We start from the raw sequence: 14,311 nt of genomic DNA on the forward strand, positions 1-14,311 counted from the left end.
AGAAATTTACGCTGTCTCGGACATGTGATGCGGGGCAAGAAATATGGCATCCTGCGACTTATAATGCAAGGAAAGATAGATGGCAGAAGAAGCATTGGCAGAATACGAATTTCATGGGTTGTCCCGCGCATTTCGTGAAAACGCCATGTTGTTCAATAGTTGTTCAATAATATATACTCTTAAACTGTAAAAAATACTTGCATCGAAAATTATGAGCCATAACTTGAACATTTAAGTCGTCACTAAGTAGTTGTTTTTATTCCTTTGTTAAATTTTATAGTGCTGTTTGTCCTATGGTTGTTTTAATTAATACAGGTTGACATCTAAAAAATGATTTTTTTCACAGCACACTACCTTTCCTTAACTTCGTTTACCGGTGACAGTAACAGTTATATTTAAAATTTAAACGTTTGTTAAGATATCTAGAGATAGAAAAAACATATCTACATGCGGTTTTAGATATTCTATTGCTAATTTGATCTAATTTTGTAATACAGGATTAAAAATGCATACTTGTATTTAATATTTTCCAAACAAAACTAGATTCCTGAAAATAATTAAATAACGCCTCCTAGCTGACATATTACTTAATAGGCTGTTTCGAAATTATAACTCTTACATTGACGAAAAAGAGATGTTTTCAACAACACCAAGTTTGCAAAACTCGATTTAGCAGAACCGGACTTACAGCCATTTTTTCATAACAAGGTTCCCACTCACCCCACCTCTTATTTGGAAAGGTAGACTTAAAATTGTGAAATTAAATATGCGCAGAATTTGATGAAGAATACGATGATCGGATTTCCTGTGCCCTTTCGTTAGGCATATTTTGTAAAATTTTGATTTTTTAATTTTTGATATTCAATTCCGCCCTCTAGCTGCTGTGAGCCTACAATTATAAAAATAATATCCAGGCTTTTCCCGAGGCAACTTTTGTTATAAATATTTTTTTTCTCAAAGCTATACTATAAACGGTTCCTTAGATATGGCGGAGAGCCATTCTTATTGGGACACCCGGTACATCAATTTTTGTTTTTAAATCATTTCGCAACCCCCTCAGCATTTTAACGCGAACACTGCTCTAAATGTAGTAAATACTTGATGCAACAGCAGAACAGATTTTTGTTTACCTATAAATCTTCTCATGAACTTTAACAATGAACCTATATAAATTCTTATTTAAAACGGTTTTTACCCAAAAACAAGCTTGGTCACATTTTAAGTCAAATAAAAATTAATTTCCATAATTACCTATATCGTAAATTATTTGATATCACACCAGTTGTGAATCAACATCTTCGGTAAATCTTATAAAATTTCTCTTCCACGATTCACTGCGACCTTGATTCAAAAGTAAAACATTTTTGACCTCGATATAATAACGCCAGACCTTTTTGTATAAAATCTGAACCGAAACATTCTATATATTATCACTGCTCAAATTGCGTCAATTATGTTATAAAATAGTGTAAGTGGTTTAATTGACGGATAATCAACATGAACATGTTCATGGAATACAAATGGTATACCTACTAAATAACTTTTTTAAGTGATTTTTCAAATTAGGAATATCCTAATATTCCCCATTCCCAGTAAACTATTCTTTTTTGAAAATGATTACAAAAGTCTTACACATTGTTTTAACGGGTCTACCCCAAAATCCCGACAGCCACAATCCCGACAGGCGAGAATCCCGACAGGTTTGATAAGTTTCTTTTTAACATATAATTATTATATTTATTTCTTGTTTTTTGTTTATGGTCATCTGTTTTTTTTTTGTTACTATACAACAGTATTTACCATTTAATTTGAACTAATATTTTTAACAAAATTTCTAACATGGGTATATTAATTCAATTATTTTTTTTGCCACTATATAGTCCAATAATATATGTATAATCAAATCCTGAATTCAAGTTTATTTTCATATAATAGATACACATAGTTTCAAAAGTTAGGCATCACCCCTGTTAACGCTTTTGTAAATCCGTATCTTTATCACATATTTAATGGCTCTTTTTTATAAAAAATGTACCATTTTTGGTTTTTTATTTTATTTGATTACCCATTTAATTGATCTGGTTTTGCCAAGGTGTAAACATTTGAAAAATTTATTCTGGTGAAATTTTTGAAAACGTGATTAAAAATGAATCGTACTTTAATTTCTGAGTTGGACCGTATAAGAATAATCGATTTAGTTGAAGAAGCGGTTTCGTGGAGGAAGTGGGTGTTTCTCAGAGTGATGTCTCACGGATATGAAATAGGTTTCTGGAGACAAACTCGATACAGAATAGAGCTCCGTCTGGTAGACCCCGAGTTACCAATGATCGACAGAATAGATATATGAGAATTTCCATCCGTAGAAATTCTTCTATGTCTGTACCAGCCCTCCAAAGGGAATTCAGGCATGCTACAGGAGTCAGACTATCGTTGGCTGCAATAAGAAGAAGAATTTTAGACTCAGGTTTGAGGAGTCGTCGACCAATAAGAGTTCCTCAGCTACAACCTAAACATATTTTGGACCACCTCCAGTGGGCTCAAGAACATATAGAGCTCCCCCAACTGTTTTGTAATTTTGTGCTTTTTTCAGACGAGACCAGAATCTGTTTAAATAGTGATAACCGGCGAATTTGTGTGTGGCGAGAGCCAACAAGAGCTGCACAACTAGCTGAACTAGGGTCCATTCTGATATATCATTGGTAACTCGGGGTCTACCAGACCGAGCTCTATTCTGTATCGAGTTTGTCTCCAGAAACCTATTTCATATCCACGAGACATCACTCTGAGAAACACCCACTTCCTCCACGAAACCGCTTCTTCAACTAAATCGATAATTCTTATACGGTCCAACTCAAAAATTAAAGTACGATTCATTTTTAATCACGTTTTCAAAAATTTCACCAGAATTAATTTTTCAAATGTTTACACCTTGGCAAAACCAGGTCAATTAAATGGGTAATCAAATAAAATAAAAAACCAAAAATGGTATATTTTTTATAAAAAAGGCCCATTAACTATGTGATAAAGATACGGATTTATAAAAGCGTAAACATCGTGAATACGAGGGATGATACCTAACTTTTGAAACTATGTGTATTATCATGTCACTTACAACCTTCCATTTCAGTAAGTATAGCTTTTATATTATAAAAGAAAGTGTTAAAATAATTTTTTCTTTTAAAATACATAATAATTAGTACCCGTACTTATTAGTAAGTAATGATTTTTCAATTTCAATACATACTCTATAATATGATTTGGTATTGCATTTGAAAAGGAAACAATAAATATTCTAAATGTAGTGGTCGGAATTTTTACTTATGCGAGGATTGTTGCATGTCGGTATTTTGGCCGTCGGGATTTTGGCTGTCGGGATTTTGGCTATCGGGATTTTGGGTGCCACCGAGTTTAACTGCTTCGTTTGAGCGAGTTTACCATTTCCAAAAATTTTCAGAGTGCAGGATGGACGCGTTTCCGCACGCACAACACTTAAACCTCAAGCTCTATCGCGGTTAAGTTTTGTTATTGCAAAACTATAATTTTCAATTTTAATCAAAAGTTATACGTTAAAATAAAATAAATTATTTTTGTCGGTCAAAAAAGAGGGAGAGATCGTCGAGTCCGACACCCTCAAGATGTCACTTTAGCGCGATACAGTTTTGTTATTACAAATTAATGTTAATTTTAAATTGAAAGTAATTATAATTAATTACGAAAGTTTGTCGAGCTATTGTCCCACAAATATACAGCCTCGTTTCTTTAGTCCGATAACGGAAATATGTTAAAATTTTGGCAGATTATTTGTTGCCATTACAAAATTTCGGACACAAAACACAAGTGATAGGTTGGAGGCAGGGCCCCCGTAAGAACTACTCGCGCCTGTGTGCAAAAAGGATTTTGGCGCCCCTTAAGCCATTTTGGTTCATGTTTATTTATTTATTTTTTTGAAGGTAAGTAGGTATTTTAGGTAGGTGCTTGAGATAAGGCAAAAAACTGAACTTTAGCAGTCATAATAAGTTGTAATGAGTTTTCTCCGAAAAGCGCTTTATTTTTTAGTTATTTCACGTTGAAATATTTGATTTGGAATTTGACGAATAAGAACGTATTTTTCATGAGCTTCAATTCTGCTTTTACTAGATAGAATAAACGGAAAAGACAGTTTCCAAGCAAAGACAGCATAGCTCCATTGATAAAGCCTGAGGAGGCAGAAACAGCTGTCTGGAGATGGTGGTCCAACTCTGAATCAAATAAAAACAAAAACTGTCGATTTAGATTTTCATCTTTACTCAGATTTTGAGTACTCAAAACTGCCTTTCGGACCTTTTCCTAGACGAAAAGATAGTGGATAGATGACCGTGTCCTCTCCGCTTTCTTCTATATTCGTCGTCTCTGTGCTTATAAATTTTAAAAGCCAAAGATTTAGGATGCTGCCAGAAAGCAGTTTCGTTGAACGAAAAGTCTTAGATTTAAATACTATTTGTTACTTTTATCTTAGTTTTTTTTTATTATTTAATTATATTATGTAGTAAACTTTGTATCTGGGGCTTTTCGTCTTTTCCTTTTTCTTATGTAAAATAGACTTCGCGAATTTTTTCGTTCTTTTATCAGCTAAATTTTTGATAACAATGTTTTTTTCCATAAAATACTTAGTTTTTGGGATATTTGCGAAAAACCGCTAAAAAACCTGTTATTTTGTTTAAAAATAAACATTTTCACTCGTAAATAACTCGAAAAGTATTGATTTAGTTACAAAACTCTATAGAACAAAGCTTGCTTAGATTTAGTCAGTTTATCCATTTCGGACTTATTTTAAACCTATATTTTTCACTCCCGAGAAGGGGTAACTTTCACACCCCAATCAAAAGCAAACAACTGCAAGTCCAACTTTAAAGTAAAGTGAAGTAGTAGCTAAATCCAAATTTTCATGCAATTCGGTGGGGACCCTGAAAATTACACGGTATCGCCGTATTTTCCGTTCAAATTCATTAATTAGGTACATTGATAAAATTTATATCACCAAAAATTTCTTTCTTGAAGCATTGTCCTTAAATGATGTTTAATGATTTTCAACGAAAATTTTGTTTTTGTTTATAAATTCGCAAAGTCTGTGCTAAAAGCTACAGATGCAGGCAATGTCAAAAGAATTCTTAGTGAGATGCTTATGTTTGGAAGGGTGGAGATTAAATTGTTTTCAAATAATATTGTAAAACACTTATGGGGTCAGTATCATCATGTGATGAAAATAACTTTAACGCTTTAATTAATGAAATTGGTTGGAGTCTATATCCTATATTATATGTGTCTATATATTTGTTGGGGACAAATGATTGGAGTCTATATCCTTATTATGCTGATATGTCCGTTGTTATGTTCTTCAAGAACAAAACAACGTTTTAAAAGATCGCAATCACTTAATTTAAATATATTTCGTGTGTATTTATATCTAATCCGGTTTAATTTCTCAACTTTCGTTTTAAATTTTATTTTATTTTTGTAAATTTTTTATTCAGTTTTTGACCCTGGGTTTTCTTGCCCCTAAAAGGATGGCGCCAGTGTGCGTTGCACACTTTGCACATATGATAGCGGGGGCCTGGTTGGAGGGACCTTTATCCAAATATAGCACTGTCGGATAAAAATTAGGTATCAGATAGCCAGTCCGATAAATTAGTTTCAATTAATTAAGATTAATTTTAAGATTCAAATGTTTGACTATGTTTATTTGTCAAAAGATGACGTGTTCTTCTCTAGTGGTTTTTACGCCAATGTCGTCTTTTTTGACAAATAACCATAGGCGGACGTCTAAATCATTATTGATTAATGACAAACTAAAATTTTACAATTATTTAATTTATTCATCAAAATTAAGCTAAACCCGAACAAAATTGGTACTTATTAACTGAATAGGTATTTGGAATATCTTTCAGAAGATTTTCCGTAAGCTCTCATTTAAAATTATCGGTCAACTTGGGTCTGTTATGTCATCTGTGTCTATTACCTCACCTGGTACGACTGTTTGAGGACCCTATGTCCGTTTATTTCCTCTATCTAGTTCCACTATTATAATCCTGTAGAAGATAGATGCAATATGTTATGCATAAATTAGTACTAATAAATTAAATAATTTTTGAAGTTATACTTCTTTAGGTACGAGGGTGAATTTTTACATTCCCTGGCGCATGCGCACACCGACAGGATGGTATTAGTCGCTACATCTTTTAAGTTATGTAGCGCAAATAAGGTGTGCGTGAAAAGAATATATTATTAGTGTTTTCAATAAATATATTTATTATAATTTTTGTGTCTTTGGATTTGTCTTCCTTGGGAATAAGATATTTTATAATAATAGTAAGTATATTTAAGTTTTTTTTGGTATACTTCACTTATGGTCTATTAAATTTGTCAGTATGTATGTGAAATCTTGTAACCTGTCAAAGCAAAGGGAGTATAGCTCAGTGGTAGAGCGTCTGACTGAAGATCGAGAGGTCCCCGGTTCGAATCCGTGTGTTTTCTATTTTTTTTTTAATTTTTGGTATTGTTTTAATAAAAAATTTTGGAAAATAGTAAGCAAAAATTAGTTTAATCTTTAAATAAAATACAAATAACCCTTTGAAAGTATATTTATTTCGTTGAAATCATATAATAGAAGTATAAATTCTTACGTGCGTACAAAGAACACACACATTCTTTTTTATTTAAAAATAAGTCACTTTGCGAAGGCTTATTAATGAGAGTTATCTATCCTTTTTCTTTCCTTGTCTGAGCACTTATTCGGCTCGTTTTGTTGCGCGCGCTATTATACCAAATTCAAAAATTAAGGAAAAAAAATCCGTTTTTATAAGTTTTTTTTTATTTTTTGTCGGCCATTTACTTTTTTAGTAAACATGTTTTATTTGAAACTTAACAAAATTAAAATTATGACTTTTGTAATCGCGAAATCTAACCTGCCATAATTAACATATTGACGTTGTCGGACTAAAGAAACGAGGTTGTAAATTTGTTGGACAAGATATCGACAAACTTTTGCAAGTAATTATAAGTGGGTAGGTACTTGCAATTGAAAATTATGTAATAACAAAACTGTGCCGCACTAGATTGACATTTTGCGGGTGTCGGACTCGACGATTGTCCATTTTCAATCTTTTTGTCCGACAAAAATAATTTATTTTATTTTACATATAATAAACAAGGCGAAAACGGCGGGTTCGTTGGAAAAAATATTCCCATGAGATTTTTTGCATAATCACAATCGTGAGACACCACAGAATAAGGTTCAAGAAGTCGCCCACGTGAAAAGTGGTCCATTTTTTTTTTTAATTTTTTTTAATGAAATTTCAAAAATCATAATTTGCGGCTCGGTGATTTTTTTTAGATTTTTAGGACCATTCCGGACAGAAAAGGTGTCTTACAATTTTGCTCTAAAGTTGATCGTGTTCGAGTTATAAGCAATTTAAAATATGAAAACCGCGAAAATGGCCATTTTTAAGACTTAATAACTCTGTTAAAAATGATTATTATGAAAGTCAGAAAGTGACTAAATCAAATATAAACCCCCCCCCCCCCCCCCCCCACCTTCATGATCCTGAAGAAATTTGAGTCATTGATGTATTACTAAGCTGTTATTTTTAATTATTAATAATGAGTGGTAAGATCGTATTGACGAGGCTGTAAATGTAAGTGCGAGTGAGATGCGCCATTGGACTGCCTGAATGGCATCTCTTTCGCACTCATCATGGACGGCCGCCTAATACGAGCATGGCGCTTATTATTGTTACTTAAAAATAACAGCTTAGTAATCAAATAATGACAAAAATTCATTCAGGACCTTGTAGGGGGGGGGGGCTTTAAACTTTGATTTGGTTATTTTCTGACTTTCATAGTAATGACTTTTAACCGAGTTATTAAGCCTTGAAAATCGCCATTTTTCGTTTTTTCAATTTTAAAATGCTTTTACCTCGAAAACGATTAACTTTAGAGAAAAATTATAAGAGACTTTTGTATCCAGAATGGTCCAGAAAACCTAAAAACCCAACCATTTATCCGGTCCAAAAATGTTGATTTTTGCAATTAGATTAAAAAAAAAAATTGTTAAAAAAATTTTGATATATATGTTTTGCAAAGAATTTCTTTACAAACAATTTTTCCTTTTCGGAGACCGGTCCTGCATCGATAACTATAATGTTGTATTCAATGTGGGCTCCGAATATTTTTAATATTAACAAAGTTTAATATAAGTTATAAATTGTGAATCTCAGTGATATATGGAAACAAACTGTAAGTGTACAAGCTCGTTACCTAATATCCAGTTAAATTAGCATTGAAGTCAGCAAATTGCAATTATTTGTTATTGTTGTCAATAAACAAATCCAGTTTTACCAGCAAAATAACCACTTTTAGTAAAGACCCATATACCTGTTTTTGCAGGTGTACAGGGTCGGACTTACTTTTCACTTAACGTTTATCGAAATGAATTCAAACATGGAATCACACAACAGTTCTACAATACAAGACCATCAAAGTCAAATAAACGCACCACAGTCATACTCTTTGGCAGCGTCGAGAGTGCAATTTCCTTTAAAGTCCCAAGGAATTATCTTTAGTGCCTTAGAAAACACCAAACTTCAAGACTACCTTCTCCCACTTGGAAATATAATTCAACCGAAAAATATAATCTTCTCTTCTAGATTATCTAATAATCGCATATGTATGTATTTATCCAGTAAACAAATGGTGGATGATTTTATGAATAATCATGGTCAAATAGAAATACAAGGTGAAATTGTCAGAGCGAGAAGGTTAGTTACACCTGCGGAACGACTTGTGCTCTCCGGCGTATGTCCTTCAATACCGCACGACTTGCTAATCAATGAGTTACAAAAAATCGGCATAGTTCCTGTCTCCCCCATGACATTCCTCAAAATTAGTGCTTCTATGCCTGAGTACAATCACATCCTTAGTTTTCGAAGACAAATCTATATCAGTCCTCACAGTCTAACACTACCAGAGATATTTACTCTTGTTTTTGACAACACGATATATAGAATATTCATTTCTCAAGACAGTTTAGTTTGCTTTAGATGCAAGAAGCCAGGTCACATTGCATCCCATTGCTCCGAACCACTAGCTCAACTAAACACTAACCAAAACAATGAAGCATCGGTATCCAGCGCAACAAATATATCTTCGCAAGCACCCAATGATACAAACCCTTCTCAGTGTGAACAAATGTCTATTTCTAATGTCCCGAGGATACCGAACAAATTAGATGCATCAAATAAGGACAGTCACATAATCAATCAACCAAAACGTAACTTTGATGAAATTATTTCACCTAAAGCAGACCCATCTTCAAAAGAACGTAACATTTTTCCACCGTCTAAAGTCCAAGCAAAATCTAAAAAAGCTAAAATTAGTTCAGCAAGCACTTCTGAACGCTCATTTTCTCTCTTACTTGACCCTGCCAAAAACTTCATAGAAAATCACCCTCGACCTTTCCCTCTAAACTTTGATCAACTTGACATGCTCCTAACGAATATCACGGGATCAACAGATCATATAGCCACGATTAAAGAATATACCACAGACCTAGAAGCCTTAACCGATATGCTCATTGAAGTTTACCCCCATTTAAAGGAAAGATCTATAAAACGCAAAATCACGTCCTTAAGGAAAAAAATTCATAAATACCTTGGTAGTGAGGAGGCATCGGACTGGGAAAGTGACACATCTCAATTAAGTCAACATTAAGATTTAAGTTTCTACTTCAAAAGAATATTGATGGATTTATCCATCGCCTAGCTATGCTCCAACATCTTTCTCTAAATTCCAGCATCTATACTGCAGAGCTCTTTGGTTTGTTTAAAGCCATCAAACGTGTAAATATTAAAAACCTCCCCTGTTGTCTAGTCCTTTCCGACTCTCTTAGCATAGTCAAAGCTATGCAAAATATATACCACAAACACCCCATTGAGAAAAGAATCAAGGCCGAACTAATGGAAGCTCAAGAAAGTTTCAGAAGAATCTTCCTGTGGATACCATCTCACATAGGCATAGAAGGATATAGGAACAAGCAGAGTACTGGTGCGCGTAACGCTATCACTAATGATGTATCAGAAAGAGAGTGTCGGAGTGTCGCTAGCGATCTGAAAGTTCATTTCAAAAATAAAGTGTTAGTGCGTGGAATCCAATTATTGCTCCAAAGGTTTAATTGTTTACAAATTGTAATTAATGTTTACCAATTTTTGATTTAATCTTGTTACAAATGTTACAGAAATGTCGCTAATAACCTTCGGGTGGATGCGACTTTGTCTTTCTTAAATAAAAAAAAAAAAAAAAAAATTTCCTTTTCGGTCCATCGAATACGTCCTACCATTTTATTTCCTTTTGGAGTTTTATTTTTATTTTTTTTTGTTTTTCTCATTTGTTTTTTTTTTGTAGTTTTGAGCATTTGTCTCATCGTCAGTGTCAGAATCAGTACTGTCAATTAGACTATTTTTTTGGAAATCTTTTAATGGAATTACAGCTTTCTTTTTTAATGTCATAGTGTAAGTCGGTAATCCTGTATCATCATCACTATCAGAGTCGGTGCTGTCTATTATACGATCTTTACATAAGTTTATAGTTAGAGGCTGAATACTGCTCATCAAACTACTTTGGCTGTCTTTAATACTCACATGAGATTTTTTTGCATAATCGCATTGGTGAGGCATTCCAGAATAAGATTCAAGAAGTCGCTCAAAAAGTGGTCCAAATTTTTTTAACTTTTTTTTTTAAATCTAATTGCAAAAATCAATATTTTTGGACCGGATAAATGGTTGGGTTTTTAGGTTGTTTGGACTATTCTGGATAAAAAAGGTCTCTTATAATTTTTATCTGAAGTTGATAGTTTTCGAGCTAAAAGCATTTTAAAATTGAAAAAAACGAAAAAAAAAAGCGATTTTCGTGCGAAAGTCAGAAAGTGACTAAATAAAAGTTTAAAGCCCCCCCTACAAGATCCTGAAGAAATTTTTGTCATTATTTGATTACTAAGCTGTTATTTTTAAGTAAAAATGATGAGCGCCATGCACGTATTAGACGGCCGTCCATGATGAGTGCGAAAGGGATGCCATTCAGGCAGTCCAATGGCGAATCTCACTCGCACTCACATTTACAGCCGCGTCAATACGATCTTACCGCTCATTATTAATAAATAAAAATAACAGCTTAGTAATAAATTAATGACACAAATTTCTTCAGGATCATGAAGAAGAGCTTTAAATTTGATTTAGTCACTTTCTGACTTTTACAATAATGATTTTTAACCGAGTTATTAAGTCTTAAAAATGTCAATTTTCGCGTTTTTCAAATTTTAAATTGCTTATAACTCGAACACGATCAACTTTAGAGAACAATTACAACAGACCTTTTCTGTCTAGAATGGTCCGAAAAATCTTAGAAAAAATTGTCCGAGCCAAAAATATTGATTTTTGCAATTTGATTAATAAAAATTGTTAAAAAAAATTTGGACCACTTTTCGCGTGGGCGATTATGGAAAAAAATCTCAAGGGATTATTTTCTCCAAAGAACCCGGCGCTTGGCTATAATGATTTTATTACAATTAAACATTATAGCTTTGCAATAAAAAAACATAACCACGCTAGAGCTAGGTACTTTAGGTGTGTTGCGTGCGGAAAGGCACCCAACCTGCACGCTGAAAATTTTTAGAAACTGGTAGATTCGCTCAAACGAAGCAGATAAAACCATTTTTAAGACTTTTGTAATATTCTTCAAAAAAGGGCGGTGTATTGGGGGAATATAAAGCCAATTTTTAAATGGATCGTACTATCAAACCTCAATTGATCGTATAGTGTGTTAATACCTATTAATTTAGCTAATACCAATTATGAAAATCCTTGTTTGTTGTATAACAAAAAATTTTTGAAGTTATACTTCTTTACGCGCGATATGAGGGTGAATTTTTATATGTTAAAACCTACGATCCGGGCGCATGCGCATTATAACTTTGTTCTGATTGGATGTTCAAATGACATGTCAAAAATTATCCAATATGGCAGCTGTAGCGCAGCTGTGGTTTGGACGGTTGACGGTTTGGTTATGTATGGTTGTTGCGTTTTAAAATTTGTGGGAAGAGAAACAACAAAGGTAAGTTAATAGTTATACTGCCTTTTTAAATAGTTTTCATAGTATATTTTTGAAGTTATACTTCAAAATGTTTTAATTTATGTATATATCAGTCCAGAAAAGCCGTGGAAAGAATATATTAGTGTTTTTAAATATATTTTTCTACAAACGTGATAAAAATGCAATTTTTAGGACTCCATAGGAGTGTTAAAAATGCTACTTTAAGGCACTAGTGATCTAAAATTCTTAAGGCACTGCAGTTAAAAGTGAATTGTCAAATTGTGAAACGTCAAAATATTTATATTTCATTTATTAACATTAATATTAATAATACAACTTGCGCAATTTGAAAAATGTGGTTTAAAAGGTTTTTTATTATAATTTTGTGTCTTTGGATTTGTCTTCCTTGGGCGTAAAATAATAAAACATCTATTTTTATATTTCACTTGTCACCGTGATGTATAATTATGTATATCTGAAAGGTACCAGCATGCGCCTTGATGGCCTTGTTGGTAGAGCATTGGACCAGAGATAAAAAAATCGCGAGATTGCGGGTTCAAATCCCGGACAATTTATACTTTTTTCTTTTTTTTTAATATTTGGCATTGTTAAGTTTGGGTTAATATTTGGTAATTATTTTTAATTTTTTGTATTGTAACTGTTAAGTAGGTATATTTATTTCGTTGAAATTATATTATAATAGAAGTATAACTTCTTACGTGCGTACAAAGTACACACACATTTTTTTTTTGAGATTGGTTTATTTTTAGTAAGACTTCTATTTCTGCTAATTCCATCAGTCTTTGTGTTTTCGCGGTATCTGCCCTTGTTTCCGCTGTATACGTCATTATCGGTCTTATTGTTGATTTATATATCCTGGTTTACGTCACAATATTCCTATTCCATTACTTGTTCTATTATTTTGTTATTTACGACCAGGTTACATCGTCTCATGTTGTATATGAGCGCCGTGTTTTCGAATTCTTTAATTAATCTTTGTAAGTCATCTTGATTTTCGGCTGTTATGGCTTCGACGGCGTAGCATATTACCTTTATTTCCTTTTTCTCCATTCTATACTCTATTCTTTTTTTTTTAATTTATGGTGTCATCCATTATCAGATCAAATATTAATGGGCTCCACGAAACTCCTTGCCTAATGCCAGATTCATACTTGATAAGCTGCCACAGTTTTCCTTTAAATCTTACCATAGCCGTGTTATATTATATAGTCAATGGTTTTACTAAATCCAGTGATATTCCCTTTTCATAGAATATATGTACCTCGTCCCGAATTCTCATTCTACCAAATGCTTTCTTCAAATCTCTCATTCACATATACTTCGTCTAATTTACTTACCGTTGCACGTCATCTGCGTCATAGCCTGTGACGTCACATGATACCAACACGAAATATTTAGGCGGTAGTTGTGTTCTTTTTTAGAATCATTTTGCCTAGTACACTGGAATTACAGCCACTAGACATATTTTATTATATACGCGTAGAAATAAGATTTGAAGATTTCTATTAATGTTAACCTAAATAAATACACAATAATATGTTTCATTTAATTTTTATAAATGGATTATAAAGCGTTTTTATGAGGCACATTTTGCTCGGAACACACTGTAACTGTAATCGAACGAAGGTGACATTTTAGAATAAATTGGTAACATTTATTTGACAGTTGCGGTGAAGACACTTCATATTTGTTTATATTCTTTACTGTAAGTATTTGTTTTATTATATTTACTGTTTTTATTATTTACTTTAACGTAAAATTACAACTTAATTCTTGTTTTCTATTTCTAAAGTTTTTATTTATTTACATTGAATATTAATTTCGTTTGTTGTATAATCCATGTTTACAATAATTATGTGGTCTATTTGATTTAAAATGGATTCAGGATTTTTTTATACTTTGGCAACTATGTCAACTTAGATCTCTGGCGTAGATAATGACGTGCAACGGTAAATAAATTAGACGGACTGTACATGCTGGTTTGTTATATTCCAGCGACTTTTCTTTTATTTGTCTTATTACAAAAACTGCATTCGTGAATGATCTTCCTGTCGGAAATCCTTGCTACTTCTTTTGCAGAGTTATTCGTTCATTTGTTTTTGACGCTATTATTCTTGTTGTCAATTTAAGCTTTGTATTTAAAAGATTTACTGCTCGATAATTATTGTGGTCT

General features: G+C 32.7%; 1 protein-coding gene and 1 non-coding gene across 2 annotated transcripts in view; one reads left to right on the forward strand and one right to left on the reverse strand.

Annotated features, from left to right (window-relative positions):
* LOC114328052 (uncharacterized) overlaps window positions 1–14,311 on the reverse strand; it is a 314,894-nt gene that overhangs the window by 235,490 nt on the left and 65,093 nt on the right. The gene's annotated exons all lie outside the window — the stretch shown is intronic.
* On the forward strand, window positions 6,439–6,510 carry Trnaf-gaa (transfer RNA phenylalanine (anticodon GAA)). The gene has a single exon. It is a non-coding gene; the product is annotated as a tRNA-Phe (tRNA).

The sequence above is a fragment of the Diabrotica virgifera genome, chromosome 6 (genome assembly GCF_917563875.1).
Source record: "Diabrotica virgifera virgifera chromosome 6, PGI_DIABVI_V3a".
Classification (NCBI taxonomy): domain Eukaryota; kingdom Metazoa; phylum Arthropoda; class Insecta; order Coleoptera; family Chrysomelidae; genus Diabrotica; species Diabrotica virgifera.